Source organism: Anopheles funestus, chromosome 2RL (assembly GCF_943734845.2).
Source record: "Anopheles funestus chromosome 2RL, idAnoFuneDA-416_04, whole genome shotgun sequence".
Classification (NCBI taxonomy): domain Eukaryota; kingdom Metazoa; phylum Arthropoda; class Insecta; order Diptera; family Culicidae; genus Anopheles; species Anopheles funestus.
In genome coordinates, this window is record NC_064598.1 from 68,114,311 (window position 1) to 68,131,391 (window position 17,081).

A 17,081-nucleotide genomic window follows, 5' to 3' on the forward strand; every position below is an offset into this window, starting at 1 on the left:
TCTAATGTGCAAATTCGTTTTTTTTTGCATGTTTAGACAAATGTGTTTGTTTTAAAAATTTAGTTTCGCTGGAACTGTTTGATGATACGACGCTCCATTTTTCTGTGAATTCAGTATGTTTCGTCAGAATAGAATCAAGATTTGTCAGACGGATGTCACAATCTTATTGGTGCGGTTCTTATTTGAGCTTAGCTTTAGCTTGAGGGAATTTGTGAAACATTAATTCCGATTCCGTATTTATGAATTTTTAAACAATTAGTTGTTGGATGGTTAGTCTCTCAAAGTTCAATGGATCAGTTGAATCACCTCAGATCAGTAGGAGCATGGATCAAACGTTCCATTTAGGTGCACTGAATGTCCAACAAGTTCGATGATTCCGGTAGGATCAATAAAGCAAAAGTGACACCTACTGATCCTATTTGTCGAATTGCTTGAAGATGTTTTCAGATGGCTTCAACTGATAGGTGCGAGTCGATCCGCGCATCACTAGTTCGGAGTCACAAAGCTTAGCATGTAGTTGTAGAACACCCTTTAAAGTAATGCGAATTTAGTGTGGTTTTAGAGTGTTTTTAGAGAGCCAAAAAGACTTATATTGGATATTGAACCTATCTCGCTTGAAAGTGCGCAGTTCTATAGTCGTATACGGCAGAGATCGATTTTGTGAAGGTGGAGCATTGAATTTCTTCTTTACCGGGTCATTCACTTATGGCTATACAGGCTACTTTGTACTGCGTAGAACTACTATGAAGAACTGGAAAGCTACTACTTAATCTCAAGAACTCCCTTCGCCTAAGAAAAAGGCACTCTCACAAGGTCTATAATGTTGTTTCGGTATTAAATTAGATCAAGGATATACTTTTTGTAATGATCCAAAAGGCCGATATGCAACGAAATACGCAATACGTTTGTGGTCTTATCAATGACAAATATAACTGATCGTTCATCTGGTAAAATATAGCTACTCATTCTAATTTTTGCAGACGCGGTCTATAACTGATCTAAGTGGATGTAGGCTATATCAATAAGAAAAAAAAACTTTCGAAAGGTGACATTTGTGTTTATCTGTTTGCGGTTAGCATAACATATTTTTGTTGTTTGTATCTGTTTGATATTATTTCTTCAAAAAAACGCATCTTTCGAATTTTACTTCGATGGTCACGACGATCACATCATCTTGGAGCAGCAAGTTTTTGTTTTTGGTGTTTTCTTTCAATCCATTCGATCGTAAAACTATTGCGTCGTAAACCTTTTTTGGGCAATGGGCTTCCCAGGAAACCTGTTCCCGAGAATGAGCTGTTTTGCGGTCACTACTACCAACCCAACAAAACGTTCTACCAAAACTGCGCAACATGATGCGCGGGAAAGAATCGCAAGCGCAAAAGAGAAAATGCAAAATAATATCAAAATAATGGAAAGCAACCAACAAAAAAGCACCATCACACACCTGCTGGTGCTGGAGGAAATTATTGACTTCCTTTTTATATCTCCATTTGTGTGCTTGGCGTGATAGAATGAAACGACACAAGGAGAAAAATGAACACCGAAGCCGGGGCCGAACCTGCAGGTTGGGGAGGTGAATTTGTTTTCAAAAAAACGCGAATTCCTTCCCCGGCTTATGCTTCACGGACGCTGAAAACAACTGCCTACATACACATACACATGCGCGTTAAGATAAAAATGGCAAAATTCAACTCATGCCAGAATTGAATGTGCTCAACCAAACATAACCAAAATGGGTTGGTACGGTCTTTACGGACCGCATGTGTACGTGGTTCGAGACGAAACATGCATAAATAATTTCACTCTCTTATCATTGCCCTGTCCCAGTCTGTTTGGGATCCCTCGGTGTTGCCATCGTTGCAGGGGGGCCTCACAAGTGTTAGTGTTTTTGTTTGATTCTTACCCTGTTGGTTGGACCTCAGGTAGGACCTCGCATCATTATCTTCTCTTCGAAGGGTTGTAATAATGGATGGACATGGTCCACCGCTTGCATTAACCTTCATTGAAAGCGAACCTATAGTTTGCTTCACAAGAATCATGTAGAACAGATCGATTTGAATGGTCGAAATGTTTGTGCCAGCAGATCGTTTTTTGGTCGAACGATAGGTTTGGATATTGTTTTGAAACAACCCCCTTCCGGCCATGTCTGGCTGAGGGAGAAAAATAAATATTTACAATTAGCATTGACCGAGACAAACAAATGGCCGATAGGTTTTACGTTTCAAATTACGTTTGGAATCGTTGTGAGGTGAAGCGAGAAAAATATCGGTTCCTTTACATAAAAACATACGCAATAATTTAAATATGTGACTTCCATTTCACTGAAAGACAGTAAATTAAAACGCCTAATTTTTGCATTTTTTAATAGACAATTTTTAAATTATAGATAAAGAATTTTTAAGGAAATATTTGGACGCTTAGAACATTATTTCATATCATATTTTAATTATGGTGCATCGTAAAGCAACCCCTTATTTAAGTAAGCAAGTAAATAACGCTTTACAAAACAATTCACCATCATCACGCCACTTCACAGTCGAGCTTAGTAAAAACAGTACTTAAGTACACTTCCGCGAAATTATTGCGTCTTAGCTGCTCGCGCGCAAATACAGTAACGTTACGTACGCACACACCCATACGCAAACTGCACGGTATGTTTGCTGATAACGCAGCCGCGTAAAGTGTCTGGGTGGTGTTTGGTTTGGCCATTGCGTTGATAAAAAAAATTGAAACCGAATCCCTTAGATTCTAATTTGCGTCACGGGGGCACATCAAGCGACAACAACAACCATCGCCACGACCCGTCCTATCAATGGGGTAACGGTGTGGTGTGGTGAGTTTGGATCGTCGTGTAACGTACCGCCGATGTGGCTTATCGCCCCAAGGGACAGTTTGTCTCAGTTTCCGACCGCGTTACCCTTGTCGTCAATCCGTTCGTGTGCAAATACTGAATGCGAAGGGCGTCTCCAGTGTCTCTCGGACCCGGAGCCGGTTGATAATGCAATTGCAATGTTTGTGTAGTGCCTGTTGTATTTCTAGGTGCTGGGCAACAGACGTACAAAGGGAGCGTGATCGACGAGTGTGGCAGGTGATGGTAAAATTTTGCTGATTTGATGAAATAAATGTATCGGTCATCAAAATTCAAAAAAGAGTTCTATATGTGCTTGCGAGTATGTTCTATTACGTCGAAGATTTATTACATTATCAAATTTCTTAATTATAATTTAAAGTGGAATGCTATATCTGTTTTATGTTTTTATTTTTTCGAATACATGCATAGATGGAGAATTAAAGAATTGGGATATGTTTTGTATAAGCTTTTAGTTTAGTTTTTTTTTCATTAGAGGAAAATGATATATGAAACGTATGCTATATTAAGGAAAGTTTATAATTTGAGGAGATTCTTTGGAGGGTTTTTTCTAATTATGTCAATCGAATTACATTGCCATATCACCGGATCCTGGCGAGTGTAATACGTTATACTCATTGCAGCGACTCCTCCATTGCTCTTCCACACATACGGTTCTAGAAATCGTTCTGAGCAATTTCTTCTCGAACACGACTAAGACTGATTCGTCAGTGGGGTCTATGATACCTTCCACTAGTTTTTTTATATGGACTTTGATGTTTCGCGGCTTATTTGCTGCATGTTTTCCATACAAACCGCTCAGCAAAATAAGCCTGCGTATTTCAGATTAGAAAATTTTTCTAATGTTAGTTTCGATCAGCTGCTCGACAAATGTCAAAATAAGGCATTTTTCTAGCAGGTCTGAAACAGGTTAGGCCATATTTGATTCGGCTGAATGTTGATTGAATTTTTATTTAAAACAACAATGAAATTACATGAGTTTAATTATGTTCAGCTTTTTATGAAAAATAATACAAATTTTTACTTGTGCTATGCCTTTATTTCGAACTACATTTCGACGCTGTAATTCCTGTTTCGTCAAAACGCGGTTCTACAAAACTGCAGCCTAATGTAATTCTTTATGTCAAAATGCTAGGTCCTTGAGGAATCCTTGCATGATGATATTACCTGTCAACAATTTCCCGCTCGATTCTGCTCGATGTTTTGACAGATCTGGGCTAAAAATTTTAGCTTTCTAACTTAAGGTATCATAGACCCCAGTTTTGGACAAAGTTCATGTCTCAGAGGCGTATGCGAGTGCTGGAACTATATAAGTTTTATATAATCTCAGCTTCGACCGTCGCGACAGGTGTTTTGAGTGGAAAAGTTTCCTCAGACTGTAGAGAGACCGGTTGGCAGAGAGCACCCATGTGCGTATTTCAACATCAATGTTGTTGTCGGAGGTGACCTTTGGCCCAAGATAGTTGAAATTTAGGAAAACTTCAAAAGAGCGGTTAATAGTTACTGTTGCAAATTAGTCAGGTTCTTTAGGCTCATAATAACTAATTTTTAGTTGGTCCCACCGAATGAGAAAATTTTGCCTTACCTGCAATTTCAGTGTTGTATCATGTTAATGTTATTTAATTTGTATCACTCATGTTAATAACTTATGTAATAGCTTAAACTATGATTATGTTTTATAGGATTTTATAGGATGTTTTATAGGATTGGAAATAAATCCCATCCGAACCAATTTCCCGCTAGCAGCAATTTCAACTTTTCAGCTACTACGAGCAAAGCTCGTCTAAGTTATTGGCCCACAGTGTTGTAGTGTCACAAAAAAGACGTAATACAATAATTAGTGCTTGCTAAGAGAGACCAGAATCGATAAGATGCGATGAACGATATATAGTTATGTGCCTATGACAAGCGACCGTCATACGACACCTAGAACAGTGCAACATTTCCCACGGTTGTCGTCCAGACCGGACTAGACGACAACTCAGCAGTTCTGGACCGCGTTCGCCATCCGACACCATCATGCCACGCTGCACCAAACACCATCGGTTAGGCACAACAAGTAGGATTAGCTTAGAATTAAAGTTTTAGTTTGTATCGAGCAACTCAACTGTAAGCAACGAGTCGTCATTAATAAAAAGTTTTGTACTTTAAACTAATGAACACGCGTCGCCTACATAATTGGCGCAGCCGTCCGGTGTGTTAAACGAAAAGCTTAGTGGTTACAAGTGGAAGGCGAAAAATAACAAATTTCGTCGAAAAGATCCCGCATTTAGCATCCGGAGCAGCAAAGGATTACCGTCCGCCGAGGAGTAGAGGATCTCCCGCCCCTAAGCATCGAATTGGCACGAACCACGGACCCACCGACTGTAAGTACCGACCTTTTTTTATTCACTGTGCAGTGTAGTGTAGTGATAGAAAAAGTGTAGTTACAACGCTCGAAAATATTTTTACAGTGCTCTCTAATCAATACTTTCTTGCACGTACTACCAGATAGGCGTGTAAGAAACCGTAACGTCCCACCACATACGGTAACGGTTTTTTTTTCATTTTCCCCAGACTGATAGTGAAAAGAGTATTGTGTTAGTGAAAAGTGTAAATTTATTTCTCGGCACCCCTTTTACGCACTACCAGATAGACGTAGAAGGATTTTTCGACAGCGCACTACTAGATAGACGCTTCGAAATACAAGTAGATAGCAACAAGAATTTTTAATTTCCGAGAAGTAAAATTATTTCAAATTTATCAACTTCCGGTAAAGTGAAATTGTGTGCTATCAGATAAACGAACGAGTTTAAAGCCACTACTAGATAGAGCTTTGAGTTTGAGTATCAACAATTTTAAATTGATGCCAAACATTAAGAAAACTGCTTTTAAAAAAGCACAACAACTGCTGCAGGAACAAGGATTTACATCTGATATTAGTTCCGAGTCAGAAGAAAGTTTGGTATCGGGAGAACATTCTCACATACCTATTGAAAATTTGGATCTATCTTTGGAAAACCTTACAATGGAACCTCAAATTCCATCTATCCCGCTGGAGAATTTCAGTGAGCAGATGGCACGCATGATGCAAGCCATGGAAAACATAGGTGCAAGGTTAACGCAACATGAATTGCGATTCCAAAGCATTAGCAATGACAATGGACCAGTATACCGGCAAAATGAACCTGTTCGCGAAATGACGATGTCAGGAGACCCGTTCCGAATCCCGGATCCAATAAAAATGCTGCCAACATTTAATGGCAACAAAAAGCAACTTGTAAGTTGGCTAGAAACAGCAGAAAAAACTCTTTGCTTATTCGAAAACCTTGTGTCACCGAACATTTTTGAAATTTACATTACTGCGGTGATAAATAAAATTGAGGGACATGCTAAAGACATGCTGTGTACAAATGGAAATCCAAAAACATTTGACGACGTAAAGAAAATTTTAACGGAAACTCTTGGCGATAAACAACAGCTTTCCACGTATAATTGCCAACTTTGGCATAACAAAATGGAGGGTAACGCTAATAAGCATTACCAGAAAACAAAAGAACTGGTTCACAACATAAAATCGTTAGCAAAACAGAACCCAAAATATAATCAACATTGGGATGCTATAAATGATTTTATAGACGAGTATAGCCTATCAGCATACGTTAGTGGACTAGAAAAACCGTATTTTGGATACGTACAAGCGTCCGAGCCTAAAACGATAGAAAATGCATATGCATTCATATGCAAATTCACGTCAAATGAATCAACCCGGAACCTTACTCAGGTAAATAAACAAGACACAAGAATCTACCGTCCCATAGGGCAATATGAAAACAAAAAACTAATAGACAGAAAATTTACTAAAGAAAGCATTGCGCAACCTCAGCAAGACAACAAGACAGCAAGACAACAAGACAACAGACCTCGTAAACCCGATGGTGTAAATTCTCCTCCCGAACCCATGGAAGTAGGGTCATCTAAGAGTAGATTAACGCTAAACAGGAAACAATTTTTTAATTCAGAAATATCAAATACTTCTGATAATCAGGAATCTGATGCCGAGGAGGAATTGGATGTAAATTTTTGCTTAACTCATCCAGAATATCGAAACACATGAATTACTTGCCCTACATAACATCAAACACTCAAGCGAACAAACCTATAAACATTTTGCTTGACACTGGCGCGAATAAAAACATTATACGACCAGGCATATTGACGCAAACTACAAAGGTAAACGACACCAAAATAAACAACACTGCTGGATGTCAACAAGTTAATAGGAAGGGTAGCATTAACTTACTCGGTAATATGCTGCCAAATCAAATCTATTATGAGTTACAGTTTCATAATTTTTTTGATGCTCTCATCGGCTCAGAATTTATGGCGCAAACCAAAGCTAAAATAAACTTCGAAAACGAAACGTTTCAGCTAGGAAACTTGAAATTAAAATACAAAAAATACTTCCCCGCCAGCAAATTATACTCGCATCATTTACAAATGGATACAACAGTAAATGGCGACTGGCTCGTACCAACATTTCAAAAACTGTGTAAAGGTATTATTATTGAGCCAGGTTTATATAAAGCTGATAATAAGACAACGATGACAAAGGTGTTAAGTACCAAAAAAACAACACCTGTCATTAAAGGAAAGCTGAACTTACGGGTGAATAATTTTGAAACAATTTCGCCAATCCCGTTACAGCCAGAGTACAGTGTTACGAAAGAAATCCTAAATGAAATAATACGCACTGATCATTTATCAACGTTTGAAAAAGATAAATTATTTGAAACAATCATTGCGAATCAAAAAGTTTTACTAAGAGCAGAAGAGAAACTCACGGCCACATCTGTGGTAAAACATAAAATTCTAACAACAGATGATAATCCTGTATATACAAAATCATATCGGTACCCCCACGCTTTCAAAACTGATGTTGAAGAGCAAATAAGGGAATTGCTTGATAACGGAATCATCAAACATTCCATTAGCCCTTACTCATCACCAGTTTGGGTAGTTCCCAAAAAGAAAGACGCTTCAGGCAAGCGTAAGGTACGCGTTGTTATTGACTACCGTAAAATCAATGACAAAACTATAAACGACAAATTTCCCATCCCGCAAATCGAAGAAATCTTAGATAACCTCGGCAAATCGGTGTACTTTACCACACTAGATTTGAAATCAGGCTTTCACCAAATTGAAATGGATCCCGGCGACACAAAAAAGACGGCTTTTTCAACTGCTCTCGGACATTTTGAATTTAAGAGAATGCCTTTCGGACTGAAAAATGCCCCCGCAACTTTCCAACGTGTTATGAATAATATTTTATCAAACTATATTGGATCAATCTGCTATGTGTATCTAGACGATATAATCATAATTGGAAAAACCCTTGACGATCATCTCTGCAATGTTTCAAAAATTCTTAGCAGATTGAGTGATTTCAATCTCAAAATACAACTTGACAAGTGTGAATTCTTACGCAGAGAAACCGAATTTCTGGGGCACATTATCACTCCCGATGGAATAAAACCTGACCCAGAAAAAATAAGAAAGATCCAAGATTGGAAACTTCCGCAAAATCAGAAAGAAATAAAGCAGTTTCTTGGACTTGTTGGTTATTATAGACGTTTTATAAAAGACTATTCTAAAATAACAAAACCCCTCTCTAAGTACTTACGAAAGGATTCAACAATTAACCTGAATGATCAAGAATATGAAGAGGCATTTCAAAGATTAAAAAATATAATAATTTCCGATCAAATCTTATCTTACCCCGATTTTGAACTTCCTTTTATACTGACAACCGATGCAAGTAACTACGCCCTCGGTGCCGTCCTTTCACAGGTAATAGATAAAATAGAAAAACCCATTGCTTTCGCTAGCCGTACTCTAAACAAAACAGAGTCGAATTATTCCACAACTGAAAAAGAGGCCCTAGCCATCATATGGGCAGTAACCAAATTTAAACCCTACCTGTATGGTAATAAATTTACCTTAGTTACCGATCATAAACCTCTGATTTTCATAAAAAACTCAAATAAAAATGCCAAATTGATACGCTGGCGTTTGGACCTAGAAAATTATGACTATGACGTAATTTACAAGACAGGAAAGACCAACGTAGTGGCTGACGCACTCAGTAGAAAAGTGGAAGTTAACACTAACGAACTTCAAAACGATGTTTCGGTAGACGAAATTTCAGTGGAAAATAATTTCAGTTCATCTTCTGCTGACACAATACATTCAGCTGATACTTCCGATGACTATTACATACATTTTACAGAGAGAGCTATCAACAGTTACAGAAACCAAATCATTTTCAAAATAGGAAACTCTGACTCCGTTGTTACAGAGCACATTTTTCAAAACTATAAGAGGACAACTATTAGTTCACCATCGTTTGATAGAAGAAAAATCACACACTTAATGAAAGACCTTTCTAATGGAAAGCAAAATGCTATTTTTGCTCCAGAAAGTTTACTAAATATAATTCAAGCAGTATACAGAGAAAACTTCTGCAATTCAAATTGCCATTTTGTTATTACACAAAATATGGTTGAAGACGTAACATCCGAACCAATCCAAGACGATATTATAAGAAAAGAACACGAAAGAGCCCACAGAGGTATAATCGAAGTTGAAAGACAACTTAAACGTGCATACTTCTTCCCGAACATGATGAAACGAATTAAGCAGCTAGTTAATTCGTGTGCGATTTGTACGCAACATAAATACGAACGAAAACCATACAATATTAAAATATCACCACGACCAATAGAAAATGGTCCTTTTCATAGAGTTCACATGGATATTTTCGGAATGGATAAGCATTATTACCTTTCTTTAATATGTGCATTTTCGAAACACCTTCAACTTATAGAAATTAAATCCAGAAACATGACAGATATTCGAAAGGCCCTTTCACAGTACAATAGAACATTCGGATTGCCAAGAAAAATTATTTGTGATCACGAAGCTGCATTCACTAGCATCCAATTGCAAGAATTTTTAGCTAACTTTGGTACGGTAATCGAATTCGCCTCCTCATCAGAGTCGAATGGACAAATTGAAAAAACTCATAGCACCATAATAGAACTTTACAACACCAACAAGCACAAATTTAATAGCAGCTCATCGTCAGAGATTGTGCAGATTGTGACGTCTTTGTACAATGATACAGTACATTCAGTCACTAAGTACACTCCGAATGAGATAATTTTTAATCCAGGCTATACGAATCCTATAGAAAGGACTGCAAATGCATACAAAGTTTTTCAACACGTAAGGAAAAATCTTCTCCAGGCTGCAAATAGAATGAAGAAGAACAATAACAAAAAGGAAAATCCTCCGTTTATTACTGAAGGACAGGACATTTTCATAAAGAAAATACCAGAAAAAAAAACTCAACCCACGTTATTCAAAAGCAAAATGCGTGGAAAACAATAAAAAAACAATAAAAATTGCGCCAAGAAATGTCAAACGCAGCAAAAATAAATTAAGACGGATTAAGTAATATTCAAACAAGTTCATACTAATACTGTTTTATCTTTACAGGACAAGACGTGGAAAATAAGATAAGACAAGACGTGGAAAAATTGCGCCAAGAAATTTCGAATGCAACAACAATTAATTAAAACGTATTAAACAATCTTTATACATAATACTAATATTGTCTTATCGTTACAGGACAAGACGATTCGGATCAAAATAATTGACACGCCGGTACCAATATTTTCCAGTTTCTTTTTAGCAATCTTCAGAGTATTGTCAATATACAGCACGAAGGAGCAAAAAAAAAGGAAAAAGGAAAAACGGACAAACAAAATTAGTTAAGAGAAGAAACAAATAATTACTTAAGAGATAAAAAAAAAAGATAGAATAGATATAGGAAAACGCTATAGGAAACAAGAATAAGCAACTAAGATGGATCTAATCAAAATGATTATTTTAATAGCTATCTTCAAAATACATAAAATCACCTACTCCAAAGCACAGGAATTGTTAATCAGTAATCTAATTGATCAGCCAATACTAATATTAGATAAACACCCATGTAAGCTACAAATCGGCAATATTAACATAATTCACGAAATTAACTTAACAGATATCGAAAATACGATCACTCTTCTAAATCAATCTATCAATAGGCCAACAAATAGTCCCCTTTCGGAAATCGCTAAACATAAGATTAACAACGTATATTCAAACTTGTATCAGATAAAACCAAGAAAGCGTCAAACAAGAAGCATAGAAGCTATAGGGTCAGTTTGGAAATGGATCGGAGGAAGCCCGGATGCCCATGATCTGCAAATCATTAATCGTACGATGAATGATCTTATAGAAAGCAATAACCAACAATATCAATTCAACGAACATCTTGGAAATAGAATCAAAATCCTCACCAATGAAGTGAAGCAGATAATCGAAGTTAAAAATGATGTACTCCTTACCGAACTTGATATGCTGACGACAATGATCAATATAGACACCATCAATAAGATACTAGAAGATATCAAAGATGCGATACTGTTATCCAAAATGTCTGTTACAAACAGCAAAATTCTGTCGCCACGTGAATACGCCATCATCAAACGTCTTTTAGAAGACCAAGGAGTAGAAACAGATATCCCTGAAGAAGCTTTAACCTACGTGACACCCAAAATAGCAGTCAGCAAAGAAAAACTGCTATACATACTCAAAGTTCCTCAGTTACAAGAAGTCGAATCAAAAATCATTGAAATAATTGCGATAAACCATAATAATTCCGTAATCAGACATCATCCAAGATATCTGCTACAACACAAAAAGATACTCTACACAACAACGAAACCGGAAGAATACGTTCAAAGGTATTCCTATACAATGGAATTTATCGACAATTGCATATTCCCTCTAGTGATGGGAAAAGAAAGTAATTGTATTGTAGTACAAGATTACACAATCACAGCCAAACTCATAGCGGATAATCTCTTACTTATCGAGAATGCAAATGGACAGCTAATCAAAACCGATTGTGGCCCAAATGACAGAATACTGAGAGGAAATTTCCTACTTACATTTTCTAACTGTACCATTCAGTTCGAAAACCAAACATTCACATCAAAGGAAATCCATGTAAAGAGCCCTTCAGTGTCAGGAACAACATTCAACACCGCAATTCATCGAAAAATCGTAGAAACTCCTTTGGCGTCCCTAGACAATAGAACATTAACGAATCGCAATCATATCGAACACATTTACCTGCAACAGTACAAGAATATAACATGGAATTGGAGTCTGTTAAGCGGAATCGGACTTAGCTTTGCAGTATCTTTAATTTTGATCATAATTGCCTATTGCTATCTAAGTCACCTAGTATCAGCAATAGTAAATCAAATCGGTAAAAGAAAATCCCGCTTACAGAACAAGCCACGCAACCATCGCAGTGAAGCTACTCTCGTGGACAGATTAGACGCATGAGGACACGCTTTTTTCACCCCCCGGAGAAGTTATGTGCCTATGACAAGCGACCGTCATACGACACCTAGAACAGTGCAACATTTCCCACGGTTGTCGTCCAGACCGGACTAGACGACAACTCAGCAGTTCTGGACCGCGTTCGCCATCCGACACCATCATGCCACGCTGCACCAAACACCATCGGTTAGGCACAACAAGTAGGATTAGCTTAGAATTCAAGTTTCAGTTTGTATCGAGCAACTCAACTGTAAGCAACGAGTCGTCATTAATAAAAAGTTTTGTACTTTAAACTAATGAACACGCGTCGCCTACATAATTATATTGCGACCGTCGAAATACGAGATCTTGGTTATCATCAGGTCATGTTATTTAAAGACAGAATAAAATTGCGTCTATTGTTAACAGATAACATTTGTTAATATAAACGACACGTATACATAAAAATACGTACTTAGAATTGAATATTTGCAGTGCCAAAACATACATATAAACAGATCAATAATCGATAAATAGATAGATCGAGTACAATTTTCCTATTCCAGTAGCAGCTACAACATTATCAACAATGTGAACGAAAAAAAGTGTTTTAAAAACAACTGCCCACACTAGTTCTACAAATCGTTTCGCGCTCAAAGAGTGAAAAGTACACATACTCGAGTGAAATTAATTTTCCACTAGACCAGAGACCCACTTTTACGTGTGTTTACTCTACAACCTTGTGCGTCTCGCACGGTGTATCAGCCTGCAAGCAGAACCTATGGCAGGGGTTTTACCTTGCCCAGTGCAATCCAGACCCTTGAGTGTCTTTTGTTTGCGAACCAGCTACGGAGTTGACATTCTGTTGTTTTTTTTTGCTGCTTCTTTGCTTACCCTCTTCAAAGCCAAAAACCTTGTCGATAGTCGCTTTATGCGTGCATTTTAGGGCACAGCTGTATGTGCAGCAATATCTTTGCCTTATCTTTGCGTGTTTTGTGGAACAAATAAAAAAAAAATACTGTGATAGTTAAAAGCACACTAGCGCGAACGTTCGAGTGTTATCAATACTTAAGCCATGTGAGGAAAAAAGTATGTGCGCAGCAAGAAATAAGTGCTGCTTGTGAAGATCGGATTATCGGGTAGCAGCCAGGTGTTAAATGTTGGTTGTTTTTTGCTGTTTTTATGACTTTTTTATATCAGTAGGGTATATCGGTTCTGCTTATAAATAGAACAATAATTTAAAAATAAGAAATTAAATAAAACATTTAATTCGCAGCAAAATTCTACCATTCATCAATCTTCTGCAAGTCAATGGATTTTTTTCCATACTTTCCACAATTCCAAAACGATGATATGCCCTTTTCCAACACAATATAAAACTCATGGTGCATGACATATTTTTCCTCTATTTGGGAGAACCATTAAACGGTTTATGTTTGCAAGAAATGTCCGTTTGCCGCACGGTTGACATTTCACCGGAATTCGTTCTGACCTACTGGGTAGCGAAAAGCGAGGAGTAGAAAAAAAACGAATGTTGACTTCTTTAAGGCACATAAAAATGGGAACGGAAATCCTTCAGTAACGGTGAAATAGCGCAGAGGATGTTACCTGACCGTAAAGGGATTTCTAATTTACATAAGACGCATATTAATGAAAAACCGCCGTTTTTTACCTTACATGAATACCTCAAATTTTGGGTCTGTGTGCGTACGTTTTGTTTTCATCTGCTTTCCCAAGATGACCTTTCTTTATTGGTAGTATTTCATCAAAATAATTTTCCCCTACACCGTATGAAGACATTACTCGTGGACTGGGTTAGCTGGCGAACAAAACACGATTGCATTATGTTTGGTCATTGTTGCTGTCGATGTTGGCGATGGTATGTAATTACTTGAGCTTTTTTCCTTCATTCTACGAGCGATGCGCTGGGATCGGACACCACACAGGATAACCAGACACCTTAAACTGAGTAGGGAAATAGTAAAACGGTTAACAATTAAACGGAATATATTTTCTTATTCCGGCTGTTACGCAGCTGTATTTATTGAAGCGTGTCCTGCGTGAATTGTAAAGAGGATGGAAATGGCAATTTTGAAACTTGCTTGTATAGTTGAGGAATTAATCATACTAATAATATCTCGTTAAGTGTTATTTTATCCAGCATAAGATAGCCAACGAAAGTATTAGACATTGATCAAGTGGATTGACACTGGGAAGAGATCCTAAAACGAATGGTTTGAAATATAAAATACTGATACGAACAAAGGACCTTAAAATTCCATATTTCCTGTCGAACCTTGAGGAATAGGACGATAGTTACAATGTACATATAAGTTGAACAGTTATACAATGTATCGGTTAACTGACACAAACACAAACGCAATTCCCGGCTTCCGTATACCAAACATCAAGGGGGAAACTTCATTCTTTTTCCCTGCGCTGGGAACTATTGATTCCGGTGTCGCTTATTTCCTGGGCTCGTTTTTTTTTTTTGAAAACCTACCCAGCAGCCGTTTTAAGGTCCGTTAATTACTGGCGCGGCACGACGCAATATGCAGCAGCTCGCCTGCATATATGTACGTGTCATGCATGTCCGCGGTTCAATTGAATTGCAGTTGGGAAAAGAAGGGGGAAAGGGAGAAACAAATGGAAAATGGTCAATTTCCAGACCGAGGGCGCATTCGGCACATTGAGAATGGTATTTCTTCATGGTTCACTGCACGTTTCAATTTACGTTCGCGCGCTGTACACGAGCGTTTCTCACTTTATGTTTCTTTCTGATGAGTTCAAACATCAGTTTATTCATTAGAAACTTTATCCATTTTGGTTTCAGTTCTGTATCTATGTCTGTATAGAAACACAGCTCTCAATAAGGAAAACATTTTAATCTGACTGTTTTAACTTCGTTTCTGAATCGCATCGCAACGAGAAGCCATTTATGTTGTGGTTATATTACTTGCACTCAACTCTCAATTCCCTCTTTCATTCCAAGGTTTTTTGTGTTGTGTTTTTTCGTTTTGCTCCTTTTTTGCTCACGATTTCAATGTTGTAGGCGTGTGAACCTATCTCGGGAAAACCTGGATCACAGTCCATTGCTTGGCAACGTTAAACGCTTCCATTTTTTTTCTCTCTCGTTTTGTCTCGTTTTATTCCCGCGGGAGAACCACTTTCGCCATCGGGACATAAGGAGACCTAGTAAAAAAGGGCTTCATGACCATGGGAACCGTAGTAAAAATCCTTCCCATCGTGTGGCAAGGGTAGCGTTGTTCGTCACTATAGATGTTACAGATTTTTAACGGAAAAATAACGCATTGAGCGGGTATTTGAATACGTTTTTACAGTTTCTTCTAGGCTAAATTTGGACTTCTTATTGAATGATTAATGTTTAAATTAATAATACTTTGGTAGTTTAATTTTTTGTTTTTAAAATCTTCTCAATAATTTATCTAAAATTTGTTTCATCTTGTTTTCTATGAAAAGTATAAATTTTTTCGCCAAACACTTTGCTTAAATCTCCTTTTGAGGCAATTTTAAAGAAGCATGTACAGAAGACCCAATTTTCCACCGACACTGTTTTAATCGCGCACACAATCAATGTCCCACCATCGGACACCATTCCTTCAGCGATGATTTATGAAATGCACGACAACGATGCATTTCACGCCTCGTATGGTTACTTCACGTATAGTATGTGCGGTTTTGTTAAGGTACAATGGAACGACGTCCGATTCTTCTTGAACCTCAATGACTCGTCTCGCCGTGGAGATGGTTTTATCGTCAACGTGATTGAGAATGGAATTGCGGTCGCGCGAAGCGTTTATTGATGGTCCATTGCATCATCACCATTAGCATAGCGTTGTTTGGTATAGAGAGGAGGTCTGCCAAAGGAACGGAACAACCAGAGATTTCGAAGGTTGTTGTAAGAGATTAATTGTTTGGCGTGTGACTATCTGGCGTAGTCGTCGGTAAATAATTGGTCAAGCAATGAGTAATTCATAATTTGTTTTCGTTTTGTTGATGGACTTACTTTACTAATGCATTCAAATGTGTTCACAGGTTGTGGAATTATTACTAATGATATTGTTTGATAATTGTGTGATTGCATATTACTTAGGGAAGGTGTTTATTTGACATTTCAAGAGACTGTTCCGCTCACATTACTGGGTAAAACTAAAGCAGTAGTAGTTTCTTATATTCTTTTTTTCAATATCCAATATAAAGGTGTTCAAGACATTCTGTTATTTTTTTGTTAGTCTTTAGAAAAAGCAGCATAATTTTAAATTTCAAATTTTATAAGTTGAAACAGTGATGTCTGAAGAGCATACAATTCTTTCCACTTATATATACACCATGCGGGCACAAATACATTTATTTATAATCCAAAAAGGAACACGATAAGCAACAGCAGCATAAGACCGAGGGAACTCTAATTTAAGCAACCCTCCCGAATGTGTCTCTATGTGTGTGCACCGTTGCATACGATCGTATGCGGGCCCTTCAGATCCTTTATGGTTTAGAAAACCGTTGAATGCGTAAAGTCCTTTTACCCATGTTTTAGTAGGGTGCCCATAAACGTTGCTGCAACCGATGACGCTAGAGGGTGCATAGAAATAGAAATTGCCCTCTTCTGCCGAATGCTATATCAGGCACGACGGTGTGTAGAGAGATCCTTGTCGAATGTCCGCCGGATGTCCTGTTTCGGTGTGTCGCTCAGAGTGACTTTGGTCGTTTTGTCCGTTAGGGCTGAAGAAAGATAGTTCTAACGCGTCGAATCTACCATTAAACACCCTCA

At 37.7% G+C, this 17,081-nt stretch overlaps 1 protein-coding gene across 2 annotated transcripts in view; it reads left to right on the forward strand.

Moving 5' to 3' along the window:
* The window catches only part of LOC125761992 (inositol-pentakisphosphate 2-kinase), a 101,606-nt gene that overhangs the window by 23,195 nt on the left and 61,330 nt on the right, over positions 1-17,081 (forward strand). The gene's annotated exons all lie outside the window — the stretch shown is intronic.